This window comes from Mauremys reevesii, linkage group 3 (genome assembly GCF_016161935.1).
Source record: "Mauremys reevesii isolate NIE-2019 linkage group 3, ASM1616193v1, whole genome shotgun sequence".
NCBI lineage: Eukaryota > Metazoa > Chordata > Testudines > Geoemydidae > Mauremys > Mauremys reevesii.
The window spans coordinates 115,117,889-115,130,354 of NC_052625.1; positions in this window are offsets into that span (position 1 = coordinate 115,117,889).

Consider the following 12,466-nt stretch of genomic DNA (forward strand, 5'->3'; position numbering starts at 1 on the left):
ACATGCCATTGTTAGCACATTTTTTTAAGTGGGCCTAAATGTTTCTATGTGTATTTTTTGCATTATTGATGCTGGCCTTTTGAATATTTTGTAAGTTTTTTTGCAGTGTTGATAGTGGCTCTTTGATTGTTTTTATATCCACTTAGTGTGCATCTGATGGAAAATACTCAAGCACATGGAGACCTCATTTAGTCTTAATTCACCTTAGGGGAAATGGAGATATGGCCTGCTTTGTGGTTAATGAATTGTCTGGCAGAGAGATCTGTAAGACTCTTCCCCAGAGATCAAGTTTTATCCCATTTATTTTTACCAAGGATTGTGCCCCTGAAGTCTGACTCTGGAGAAATTCTCATATCTCCTGTTAAAAGTGTCCCCACCTATCGCTTTTCAGTGGAAATATGGCAAGAAAGGCCTTTTAGGCCAGAGAGTTCTCTCATGTTATTTCTTCTATCCCACCTAAAAATTTCTCTTTGCAGTATCTCAGCTAGAAATATTGCCACATTATTCATCCTCGAGTTTGTTCCAGTAGAAATACCACAAAAAATGCCTTTTCTTTGGGGGTATTTAGACTATGAAATTCTTACAAATTGCATATATCAACATAACTCAGATAGGCACCAGCCAGCTTGCGTGCCTTTTTTTTTTTTTAAACATGACTAGCATTTTGTGGTATGTCTTTTCTTTCAGTTATGAAAACACACCATAGGACTAGAGATCCTGCTGGGAAGTAGCCGCAGTATGGCAACTCTCAGTGCAATCCTTACTTTTCAAAATTGGATCAAATTCATAACCTCCCTATATAAACGGACTGCTGGTGCCACAAAGCGATTGGCTACATTGTGTTGGGGACTGGGCAGGTGTCCTGTCTAATCAAAGTGATGCCAGAACTTAACAATATCTTTATGTCTTATGGATTTGGACCTACATAGTTAGTGGGAGTGCTATTACCATGGCGAATACCAGGAGAACAGGCATATCCATTACCAAAAAAGAGTTTGAAAATAAATTCTTATTTATGAAGTAGTTTGTCATCTGAAATATTTGATCCAAACTGCGCAATTGTCCATTAACCTACTCACCTTCTCAGTTTACTACTTTTTAAAGATTTAATAATAAATTCAATGGCTGCACAATGTGTTTGAGACTCAAAAATGTTGAGGGAAGGGGGAAAGAGGTGAGCAATCTTAGAAACAGGGTCATGGCAAACTACTGTCCATGACATCATTCTCTTGCAAACCTATACAGATTTCCCCATGCAAGAGTCTGATGACCACACCAATACTATCTCATGCCAATATGTCTTGCCAATATGCACGCTCAGAAACCTGCTGGGGAGTGAGTTTGGCCTATCTGTGAGCAGAGAAGCCATGAAGATTTGAGGGAACTGACCTACTATGAAAGAAATGTGTGTGTGTGTGTTGAGCAGGATGGTGCACAGTGCAAAGGTACTACTGGTCTATAATGTGTTTGCCCTGAAACTCTCCAGGCACGCTGAATTTTGGAATACAAGTTCTGCCCCTTCCTCTGCATGATACATCAGAATTTTTCACAGCCCCAAGGTTGTAGTGTTCCCCCAGAATTTTCCACTGGAGGGCACAATTTTAACCTAATTTTTCAGCATAATGCTAGCTGTGCACCTGAACACTGGATTCAATCCCTCTCTGGGGAAGTTTGAGTTCAGATTAGAACTTTGTGACTTGGGCTTCTCTCTACATTAGGCCAAAGTGGAACACCAAATGCAGATACCCACTAGTATTGGATTCAAATCTGAATCCTTATCTGAACTTTTTGACCCAGCCTCTTCTCTGTATAACATAGGGCTTCATCCTGCTCTCAGGCAAAACTTTCCTTAACTTCAATTAGATCAGAATCAGGCCCACAAAGACCCCTGGTCTGTAGTTGGGTTGTTAAATACTTGCTTCTATGACAATGTTATAAAAGTTCACTTTAAAACTGGCACTGTCTATTTCCTTTTGTTCTGTTGGGTTATTTTTTCAGTAATGTGATTCTAACATCTGCAACATTTCAGCATAGTACTTTGGAGAGTGGGCCTGAGATTACATGATGTGCTAAAGACCATGAAGCAATTGTCACTCTCAATAACCGGACCACAAATTTCAAAGAAAACATCTGAGTGAATTTCAAAAGTGAACTAAGTGAAGATGGTTTGACTGAACTGTTTTTGACTTTCAAAAGCATCATTCTAGCTCTGGATGTGTGTTAAGTAGTACGTACATCATGCAGGACCTGATTCTCCTCTGACTCGTGTTTTACATTGGGATAGTTCCAGTTATCTCAGGAGAGCCACCCCTCATTTAAGCAGGTGTCAATGAGATCAGACTCGGGTCTGCAGAGTGAATGTGGAGGAGAGCAATATCTAGGTAGCCTTTTTCACTCCAGACAGAATATGTTTTTCCAAAACTATTCAGCACTCCCCTGAGCTGTTGAGTAATTTTTGGTTTGCTTGCTTTAAACAAAATGGAATTATTATTGTGCAACAGTATAGTTCTGGGATGCAGCCAGCTTTTGCAGGCTGTCTGCTGCTTTGTATTTATAAAGTATCTGTGTTCTTTTTTTTTTTTTATTTAAACAAAGGTCAGTGATCATGCTATCAGGTCATTACTGAATATGTCACTGCAGGATCATAGCCTGTTGACAATTGTGCCATCAACTCCCATTCACTCACACGATTTCAGCGCAGCCATCTGCAGGGCAAAAGGATTATTGCAGGTAACACACTGCATTCATTTGCAACCCTATAATACTAGAGTCCTCCAACAGATCAAGGTTTTCTTTCCCAGGTGTTCTATGTCTAGGCAGGCTACGGAGCTTGATTTAGTGCCACTAGCAATCAGCACCCTGAGATGTATTAAAAACAGAATTGTAAATCTTTACACTCTCTTTCATCCCTGACTTTTTGTCTTTTAAAATCAATATAGATTGACACTCCTCTTCTATATGGCAGGATTGGGTCATATGTCTGCTTTACTGAGAAACTGAAGTTTCCAGTCACAGGGTTCATGTGGTAATTATACAGCATATGGGAAGAGGCTGAGTGACATGTTGAATAGAGTATTGGTTTTTTTCCCCTTTGGTATCCAGGTTTTCAGTCTGATCTGAAATCCTGTGTTAAATGAGTAGTCTCAGCTCCATCTCTAGGGGAACACCAGTCTGCATTAGAAAATGGCTGTGCATAATTCAGCACTGTTAGTAGCCCCCTTTTAATGAGCATAGTTAAATTTCTCCCACCCAGATAGTAGCATAGAGAGGGGTTCCTCCTTCTCATGGTTCCGGTCACTAGAAGGGTACTGTAGGAGAACTCACAACAGCTGTCTGATTTGTACTTGTGCCACGGAGAAGACAAGGAATCCATTTGCCAGAGCTAGCCTCTAAAACAGAGCTAGTCTGAAAGCAAGCATCATATATGTAGCTGGAATACAATTACTCTGGTACTGTAATTTTTATTGCAATTTGCAAATGAATAGCAGAACCATTTGGGCCAGGAAGCCTGTAGACCAGAACCCTAATAAACTGTTGGGGATTCAGAGTAGTACAAAAAAAAAAAAAGAAGTTGATATTGTGTTGGGTCATGTGAATTTTGTGCTGATCTCATCTGTGAGGGGGGTGACCTTGCAAACAGTACCAGAGTATGCTGATGAATTGTACTGTGGTGACTCAGAGTCCAAGGCCAGAAGGAACCATTGTGATCATCTAGTCTGGCCTCCTATATCATATTGACCATAGAACTTCCCCAAAATAATTGCTGTTTGAACTAAACATGTAATTTTATTATTTTAATACTATAGGCTTATCTGAGAAAGGTTTTGGAAGCAATGCCCCCCCAAAGTCTGTCCTACACAGAACACAACAGGAAGCCTGATTTAGAGCTGGGTCTTGCAAGCCCTTAACTCAAGTCTGGGCTTGTGGGATTGAGTACTTAGGTGCCCGAAGTTGCAAGGAATTGAGAGCCTGCTAAAATGTGCTGAGTACCTTCAACAGTCAGTGCAGGCAAAGAAATATGGGGGTGGCCAGTCCCTCAAATGTGGGCCCTGATTCAGACATCATTAGTCTCCCATCCAGAGTTTACCCTTTTAAAAATGCTGCTAACTTTTCTTCAGTAACATCTGCCTAAAATGAAGTGTTTGGAGCCAAACACTGTTATATGCCTATCCAGGTTGCAGCACCAGTACATTAAGGGCTATATGGAAAAGAGACCCATCCCATAACATGGAAGAAGTAGCCATTATTTGGCTAGCTGCACTTGGGAGCACAGGCAGTAGATGCTGCTCAGCATGGCCTGCAGCGATTACCATCCTTCATCTTAACTTGGACAGTCCTTGATTTAGTGTGCTTAAGAAAATATTAAGAAATATACAGGAGATCAGACTAAATGATTTACTGGTCCCTGCTGGCCTCAAGCCCTATGAAACACAATTAATTCCTGATGTAATACCACTGACATCATATCCCATCCTTCTTTCTCTCCTGGGAACTACATAGAGATTTCACACATCTTCTCCAGTGCTAACCATTCCACCTTGTACAGTGATCCCCACCTAATGAGACCCCTCCCCACACACCACTTTGAAAATTATCATTTTTTTTTGTCTGAGCACCCAAAACCTGAAATGACTGAACTCAGAAACAAAATGGCTATTCTTTATCCCAAACACATAGTGGCACACCCCTGCTTCTACCAAAGCGCTTTAGATTCAAGTTTATCTAGGCTTTTAGCCACTTGATAGCTGTCAAACTTTGTGGTCACAGTCACAATCCAAGTCTGAGTGTAAATAATTTATTTTTTATTCAGAACACTCATTTGTTTAACCTCTTGATTAAAAGTGTGATGACTAGAGTGTTACTGCAGGAAGATTGATAGGTCTGCTGTGTCTCGAAGGAGGATAACAGCCTAGAGCTCTTTATTCTAGATAAGCCATTAGGACAACTTTTTTTCAAGATTGGGTGCCTAAAGTCAGGCATTTCGTTTAAATCCGTATCTAGGTGCCTATGTAAAAATAACTTGCTTAGCAGGGATGTAGAGCTTAAATATGGATTTAGGTGCCCACGTTTGAAAATGTTTGCCTTAATTTTCAGTCAGGGCAAATAGACAGATCATCTAACATTAACACTAAAGGGTAAAGAAACAAGAAAGACTTGTGAAAACAACATGATCTTGGGGAGGGCCTGAGGTGTGTAGTTAACAACTGTCAACCACCAAGGGAGATGCACACCTGAAACATCCTGGAAATCATATTGAGCCACAATGTTTGAAGAAAAGGCCAGCGATGACTGAATTGAAGAGAATAATTACAGGGAGAAGCTGAATGGGTAGCTCGCTACAGTCTGAACTGCAGCTAAATACAAAGCCAAAGGTTTTAAAACCTCTCTTCAAACAAAGTAAACTGCTCTTTCATTATTGGACTTTCAAGGAGCAGTGACTTCACAGCAAGTTCTAAGGCTTTAAGTACGTTCTTTCCAACCATTAAACCATCAGAGAGTTTATGTATAGATTCTGGATTGCCTTTTGGCCAATCAGATCAGAGCCTGCCACTTTTGTTGCCATCTGCTTGGTCTCCTTTTAGCAAAAGGAAATGTTTTGAACCTTTGCAGCTCTTGTGAGGACCGATGAGTTTGTCAATGTTTCCTTCGCTTATCTGGATCTACAAGAACCAAAACAAGAAGGCCCGTACCCCAGACTCTAGTGACAGTTATTCAGAAACACAAATCACAACAGAAAGAACCAGCAGCAGGGTCTGCTACACACCAGCCTTACCCCTTATAGCAAAAAGATTCCAGACTACTCAATTCTCCCTAAAATCACACCTCTAACAACACCCCTCCCCACTCCCAAACCAGGAAAATTATGAGCTTTGCAGAATGCCTCGAAGCTCAACAGATTCAGGTTATTTCAGACCAAGAGGGAAGGAGCAAGATTCTAAAGATGAGAGACTCTCGTGAAGAGGGCCTCCCAGCAGTTCTCTCATACCAAATGTGCTGCAGCTCAGAAGCTTCCACTAATCTCAGTTCCCCACTAGTGATGGAGGCCGGGAGGTTTCAGCCATTTACAGGCTTTACAGATCAAAACCAATGTCTTCAACTCCATCCAGCAACCCAGTCAGTCCATGCGATTATGAACCATGGATGTCATATACTTGTGGCGAAATACTCGGCTTAACAAGTGGGCTGCTGCATTCTGCACCAGCTTCAATTTCTGAGGAATTTCAAGTGTAGCCCCAAGAAGAGCTCACTGCAGAAATCTAAGCATGAGCTGAGAAAGACATGAAATATAGGAGAGCGTTCTCTGCAGCTGAAAAAAGTTCACATCCTCTGGCCCAGCATAAATGAAGGAAAGCGGTCCTGGTTACTGCTGTTAGCTGATCATCCAGGTGGAAATGGGAACTCTAACTAGATTCTGAAGGTGCAACCAGCAGTGACAAATAGAAGATGCATATCCTCAGTCAAAAGGGCAGAAATAATCTGTGCCATTGCTTCTCCCAACATCACGCCTCTGTTTTCTGGACTGAATTTAGCCAATCCCAACGAGATACCGAGTAAGGCACTCAGCTGAGAGCTGGGTGGGAATAGTTTTTCTGTCCCATGAACATTTTTGAGATTTCAAACTTTTTTCCCTTCTGCACTGGATTGAAACTCACACTTTTCCAAAAACTAAAGAACAGCAAGAGACCCGCAACCCCAGTGGTCAGTGCACCCACCTGGGAGATGGGAAACTGAGGCTCAAGTCCCTGCTCTAGCCTAGGGATTTGAACCCAGAGTCTCACATCTTTAGGCAAGCGCTTTAAGCATTACACTATTCTGGGGTGTGGTGTCTGTCTGTCTCTGACCAGAAAAACCTTTCCTGACAATTCCTGTGATACAGTCCTGTGAAAATTTGAGGTTTTGACAAATTAGCATTTTCCTGTTTAATCAGAAAGTTACCAACCAGCTTTTGCTGTGCTGGGAAAGATAGAAACAAACAGCAGGGGGTCCTCTACATACTAAAAATACTGACACTAATGCTTTCATTCCTCTGAATTTGAAACTGTAGTTACATGTCCAGCAACATCACGCTGCAAGAAACATAGAGGCAGAGATTGCACTGCAGATTGCCCCATCTTGCTAATTAGGTGACTGCACTAGAGCATGGGGGAAATGAAAGGTATCGATTAAAAGTGGATAATGACTGGCAGGGGCTCTTCCTCACATCTGCATTTTCTCTTGAATCATTATATCCAAATCCATGAAGGCACAATACATCAATCCAGTGGGTCTCGCCCGGTGGATGAGAATCACAGAGTAATGCCTGTTCCTCTGAAATCTTTAAAGAAGACAAGATTTTATGATGTGCAGATACTGCATCTCAGGGATGGGTGCATTAGAAATTGATGATGATGATAAACTAGAAAGTGCCCGTCATTTGGACACCAGGGACAAAGCAGAAAGTTAAGGCGGAAGCATGAAAGGGTGGGGGATTCATCTCTAACATGCATGTATTAGACAGTGTTCTGTAACATCAGTGCCATGAGTCAGCATTTCCAATGAGAATAATTTACAGTGAGTTATCTGCAGCTTGTGGGTGGGGCAAAGGTAAATTAGAGTCTCGAATGCATAATAAAGCAGGTAGCGTAGGTAAATGTAGATCATTAGCCCCCTTCCCTTTATGTAGAGCAGAAGGAACCAGGAATCTCACTAAGAAAAGTTTGGGAGAGCCATTCAGAGAGAAATGTGGTGAAAAAATATATTTCCCTGCACCTTGTAATTGCCACATTCTGCACATTTAGGGCCAGTATGTACAAAGGAGGAAGAAAGCAGGACATTTTCCCCTCCTTCTCCTCTTTCATTTAGGCCATGCACCCATGTTTATGCATAGAAGCTCTGTCTTCATAAAGGTTAGACTGTGGTTGTGAAGCCATTGGCGGTGTTGGGCATAGAGCAGAAGTACAGCACAAAAGCAGATGTGACTCCTCTGGGAGCTCGGAGGTAAAGTGTGTCAGAGCAGCCACTGCTAGGAATTGGTTTGCTACTGCATAGATGAGGTATAATCATGATCTAGCCTTCACTCTGCCTCTCCTCACTAGTGCTACACTTGAGGTGATATCCTGGGTCCATTTCAGTCAATGCAATAAACTCCCATTGACCTCATATGGCCAGGGTTTCACCCTCAGAGTCTTTGCTTTCCTTGGGCTCAAGAGCTGGGACTATGCCCAGCCCCTCAACAAGTGAAAAATATGTGTATAGGAATGGAGAAGGAGAGGGGAAAGGCACAAGGGTTTGCACTCTCTTCCCTCCCCCCTTCTTGTGCACTGACCCAAGACTAGGCACAATCTGTCCCTTTGTATCCAAGAAAAAAAAAACAGAGAAAAGTGTTAGGAATTTCCTAAAATGGCCTCGAATCATATGCTGTTTAGGTAACTGTCATTTCACTGCCTGGTTCATTGACACTTGGGTCTTAAATGGTGCTTGTGGAGGGGTAATATTTTCAGCTCTGAAGTGGGAAAGAAAACAGCCTTCTGAAACCAAAACCTCTGAATAGTAATATGTTGAGGAAGAATATTCCTGATATGCTTATTAAATCTGAAGGCTTAATTCTCTTTGCATGCAATCAGCAAGAAGTCAAGATAACTGTTTTACCAAAATGCTGCAGACAGGAGCAGTCTATTTTCATAGAGGGGAAAAATTAGAACAGATGGTTGAACAAAAAAAAATAGTTTAAAGACATCAAAAACAGCTGAATAAACTTTCAACAGTCTGTGGAAGAAAAGGAGCAATCTTCTGGTTTATTCTTCTGTCCTATTTACATTCTTTACGTCCATTGGAGTTTTGATTCAACTTCATTAGTTCCTTAGACTTTTCTTTTTTGTAAATTATTTTTATTCATTTTAATGGGGAAGGGAATTGCAGGAGAAAAATAAAATTAAAACAGAGCTGGATCCAAGACACTATCATCATCTTAATGTAACAATATTGTAACAAGCTCATGGCCATACAGTACTGCATGACTGTCACCGGTCTACAATATCATGGCCACACGGAGCTATAGAGGGGAAGTGGAACTAGAACTCAGATCCACTTACTCCAGAAGCATAGATCCCTGTCATCAATCTCCTTTCACAGTTAGTACTATAAAGCTTAGAACACAGGTATGCAGTACTAATACTATTCTAGAGAGGGAAGTGGAATAGATATATACAATATACTGTAACTGTAAGGCTCTTAGCTCAGTTTGTTAAATTGCCCAATAGTTTGAATACTAATCTGGAGTATATCTAGTGCATCCTAACCTCTTGGTTCTGAACAACTGGGCCCGAAATCTCACACAACCGATTTTTTTGTTGTTTTTTAAAAACAAGTTTGCTGGTGCTTCCTGCTTCCAGATGGGACAGAGAGATTATGAGAGCAGGCTTTTCCATATTATTTTGGCATGTAAGTTTTCAATCTGAGCCAGAACCAAAAACATAAATGAAAAGTAATATTAAAAGCTAACATAAGGTGGGGTTTGGGTTGTAGTTTTAGTGTGGAACAAAAGTTCAGATAGGTTTTGCTATATATACATAGATATCTATTTTCAGACATCTATCCAATCAAAGAGCAGCAAAAGGAAAATTAGGGTAATTTGAAAAATATTGTACATCTAGAAGTTTGCTTGGATGGGAGGAAGTGGTTTGTTAAACAATGTAATAATTATCCCAGAAGAGGTTTTGGTTTTCCTGGATCCACTGAGAGCAGGCCCATTTAAATCAGTATTTTAATCCCATCATAAATTTTAAGGTGAAGTTAAGGTAGCTGGTGCATACGAATAGTGTGAGTACCTGCTACCTTTCACAAACATTAAAGTTTATTTTAAATATATTTATATTAGACACTAGGGAAATGTAAAGTTAAGGTTGCATTTCTTAAACAAGCTCCCAAACTACGTGGATTCCCAGGCTCTAGATCTCGACCAGGGACATCTAGAAGAGAGGTTTTAATTAGTGATGGCCTTTTTGACCAAAATGAAGATTTCCGCAGAACAGTAAAAAACCAGAAACTAAAAGATTTTTTTAAAACCAAAAACTTGAAAAAAAATCATTTTTGGTTTTTCACCAAAAAAATGTTTTTTTGCAAGGATTTTGAAAAAGGATTTAAAAAAATTAATGTGAAAATAATAGACATTTTGACCACCTCTAGTTTTGGGCTCTCTCCTTCTTCCTGTGTTTTATGTTATGAAGTACCAGAAAATGTTAGACTTTTTGAACGCCTCTATTTTCAGAGTGCCATCATTCAGGAATTCCTTATCTAATTCCCTTCACATTTTTCTTTTAGAAAAACTCTTCCTGGGTCCCAGGTCTATCCCACCAATTGTGAGGCCTATATGAATTGGATTTATAATAGAAACTCAATTGCCACCTTAATTACAAAGATGGCCGTTGTTCCATAATAAACTTATTTTATGATTAAACTAATCTCTTGTTCCAGTGGTTGCATGAGATTTATAGTTGTGTCCTTCCATGGTAGTTAATGGTCAGTCAGGACCCCAATACGAGAGTAGCCAAGACCTTACTGATTATAGCATTCATCAAGGATGTGGAAGACCCAGGTTCATGTCTGTTCTCTAAACCAGGCAAAGCAGGAGCTTAAACCTGGGGTTCCCCTATTGGCAGCTCTAGAATGAGTGTCTGTCTGTCATGAAAAACTTCAAAAGGCCTGTTTTGTCCTGGAACAGGAAAATCTTAAAATTTTTCACATGACAGGAAAGCCATTTCCCCACAGCTCTCCTCATGGTGGAACCCAACTGGTGACAAAACAGTATCTAAAGACTGGGCCATGAGACTCCCTGCGGAGAGCTTTACAAATATGATTTTCACTTCAAGTGGGGATCTGAGCCTTCAAGATATATAGATGCATACAGAGCATGAACCATCCCTCATTGAAGTTAATGCAAACCTTCTGTAAGATTTGGATGAAGCTGAGTCTGAGTAGCTGCATGGCCATATAACTGCAACCATTGTCCTTCCTCATGCCATACTCTCCTCTCCCAACTATTTCACCACCTTCACCAGTGTCACGTCTGAAATTTAGATTGCAAACTCTCTGAGGCAGGGCCTATGGCCCACCTTTTAAAACACATTGAGGCATTGGTCCACTCATGATGTTCAGTGAGACGTAGGCTGCTTACGGACACAGCTGCAAAAAAACCCCACAGACCTGAGCCTCAGAACCTGGGACAAGTGGCTTGGGCTCATGGGGCTCAGGCTGCAACACTAAAAAGGGCAGTGTAGACATTCCCGCTTGCGGTGGAGCCTGGGCTCTGAAACCCATTGATGGGGGAGTCTCAGAGCTTGGGTTGCAACCCAAACCCAAACATCTATACTGCTATTTTTAGCCCCGCAACCTGAGCCCCATGAGCCCAAATTAATTGACCCAGGCTCTGAGACTTGACACCATGGGTTTTTCTTTGCAATGTAAATGTACCCTAAGACACTTTTGAAAATGGGACTTGGCTGTCTAAGTCACCAGCCTTGCAATGCTGAGTGGAGCAATGCCTAAATATCTTTAAAAATCTGGGCCTGTCTCTTATACTAGGGGTAGGCAACCTATGGCACGTGTGATTTTCAGTGGCACTCACATTGCCCAGGTCCTGGCCACCGGTCTGGGGGGCTCTGCATTTTAATTTAATTTTAAAAGAAGCTTCTTAAACATTTAAAACAATGTTTTTATTTTACATACAACAATAGTATGTTCTAAAAACATTAAAGTGTATTACTGGCACGCAAAGCCTTAAATTAGAGTGAATAAATGAAGACTCGGCACACCACTTCTGAAAGGTTGCCGACCCCTGTCTTATACCTTCTATGAAATATCCAACTGCTGCAGGGGGCACCATTAAATAATAATTCAGGCTAAATCTAAGCCCTTATCACAAAGTTAGGGAAATTTACTTTTTTAATGATTTAAGTTATTACTTTCCTCTCCTAATTATCTAAAAAAAGATATCATATCCCATCATTCACACACACAGCCACAAGTAATATACTCAATAATATATGATTTTTGCTCTCTCTCTCTCTCTCACACACACACACACACACACACACACACTCACACTCTCTCTCTCTCTCTCTCTCTTCCACTACAGAAATTTGTAGTTCATGTTCCTGGTGATTTATGAACAAAGCTCTTCTTCAAACCTGATTGCCTCCCTGTTTTTTACAGTACAGCTTAAGTGTCATATGAAAAATGGTTCTTTCCACATGGTCTTGATTAATACCATCTTTTACTAACAACATAAAATGCTAGTTTCAGGCATCAACTGTACTAGAGACAACTACAAAGTTTAGGTGAACACAAGTTAATGGCTCAATGCGATACCTTTTGAAGTCAATGGAGTCCTTACACTGACTACAGTAAGCATTGGATTAGGTCCTAAGGCTTCAATTTAGCAAAATACATAAGCATATGCTTTAGTGTTTAGCTGAATCTGGGTCTAAGT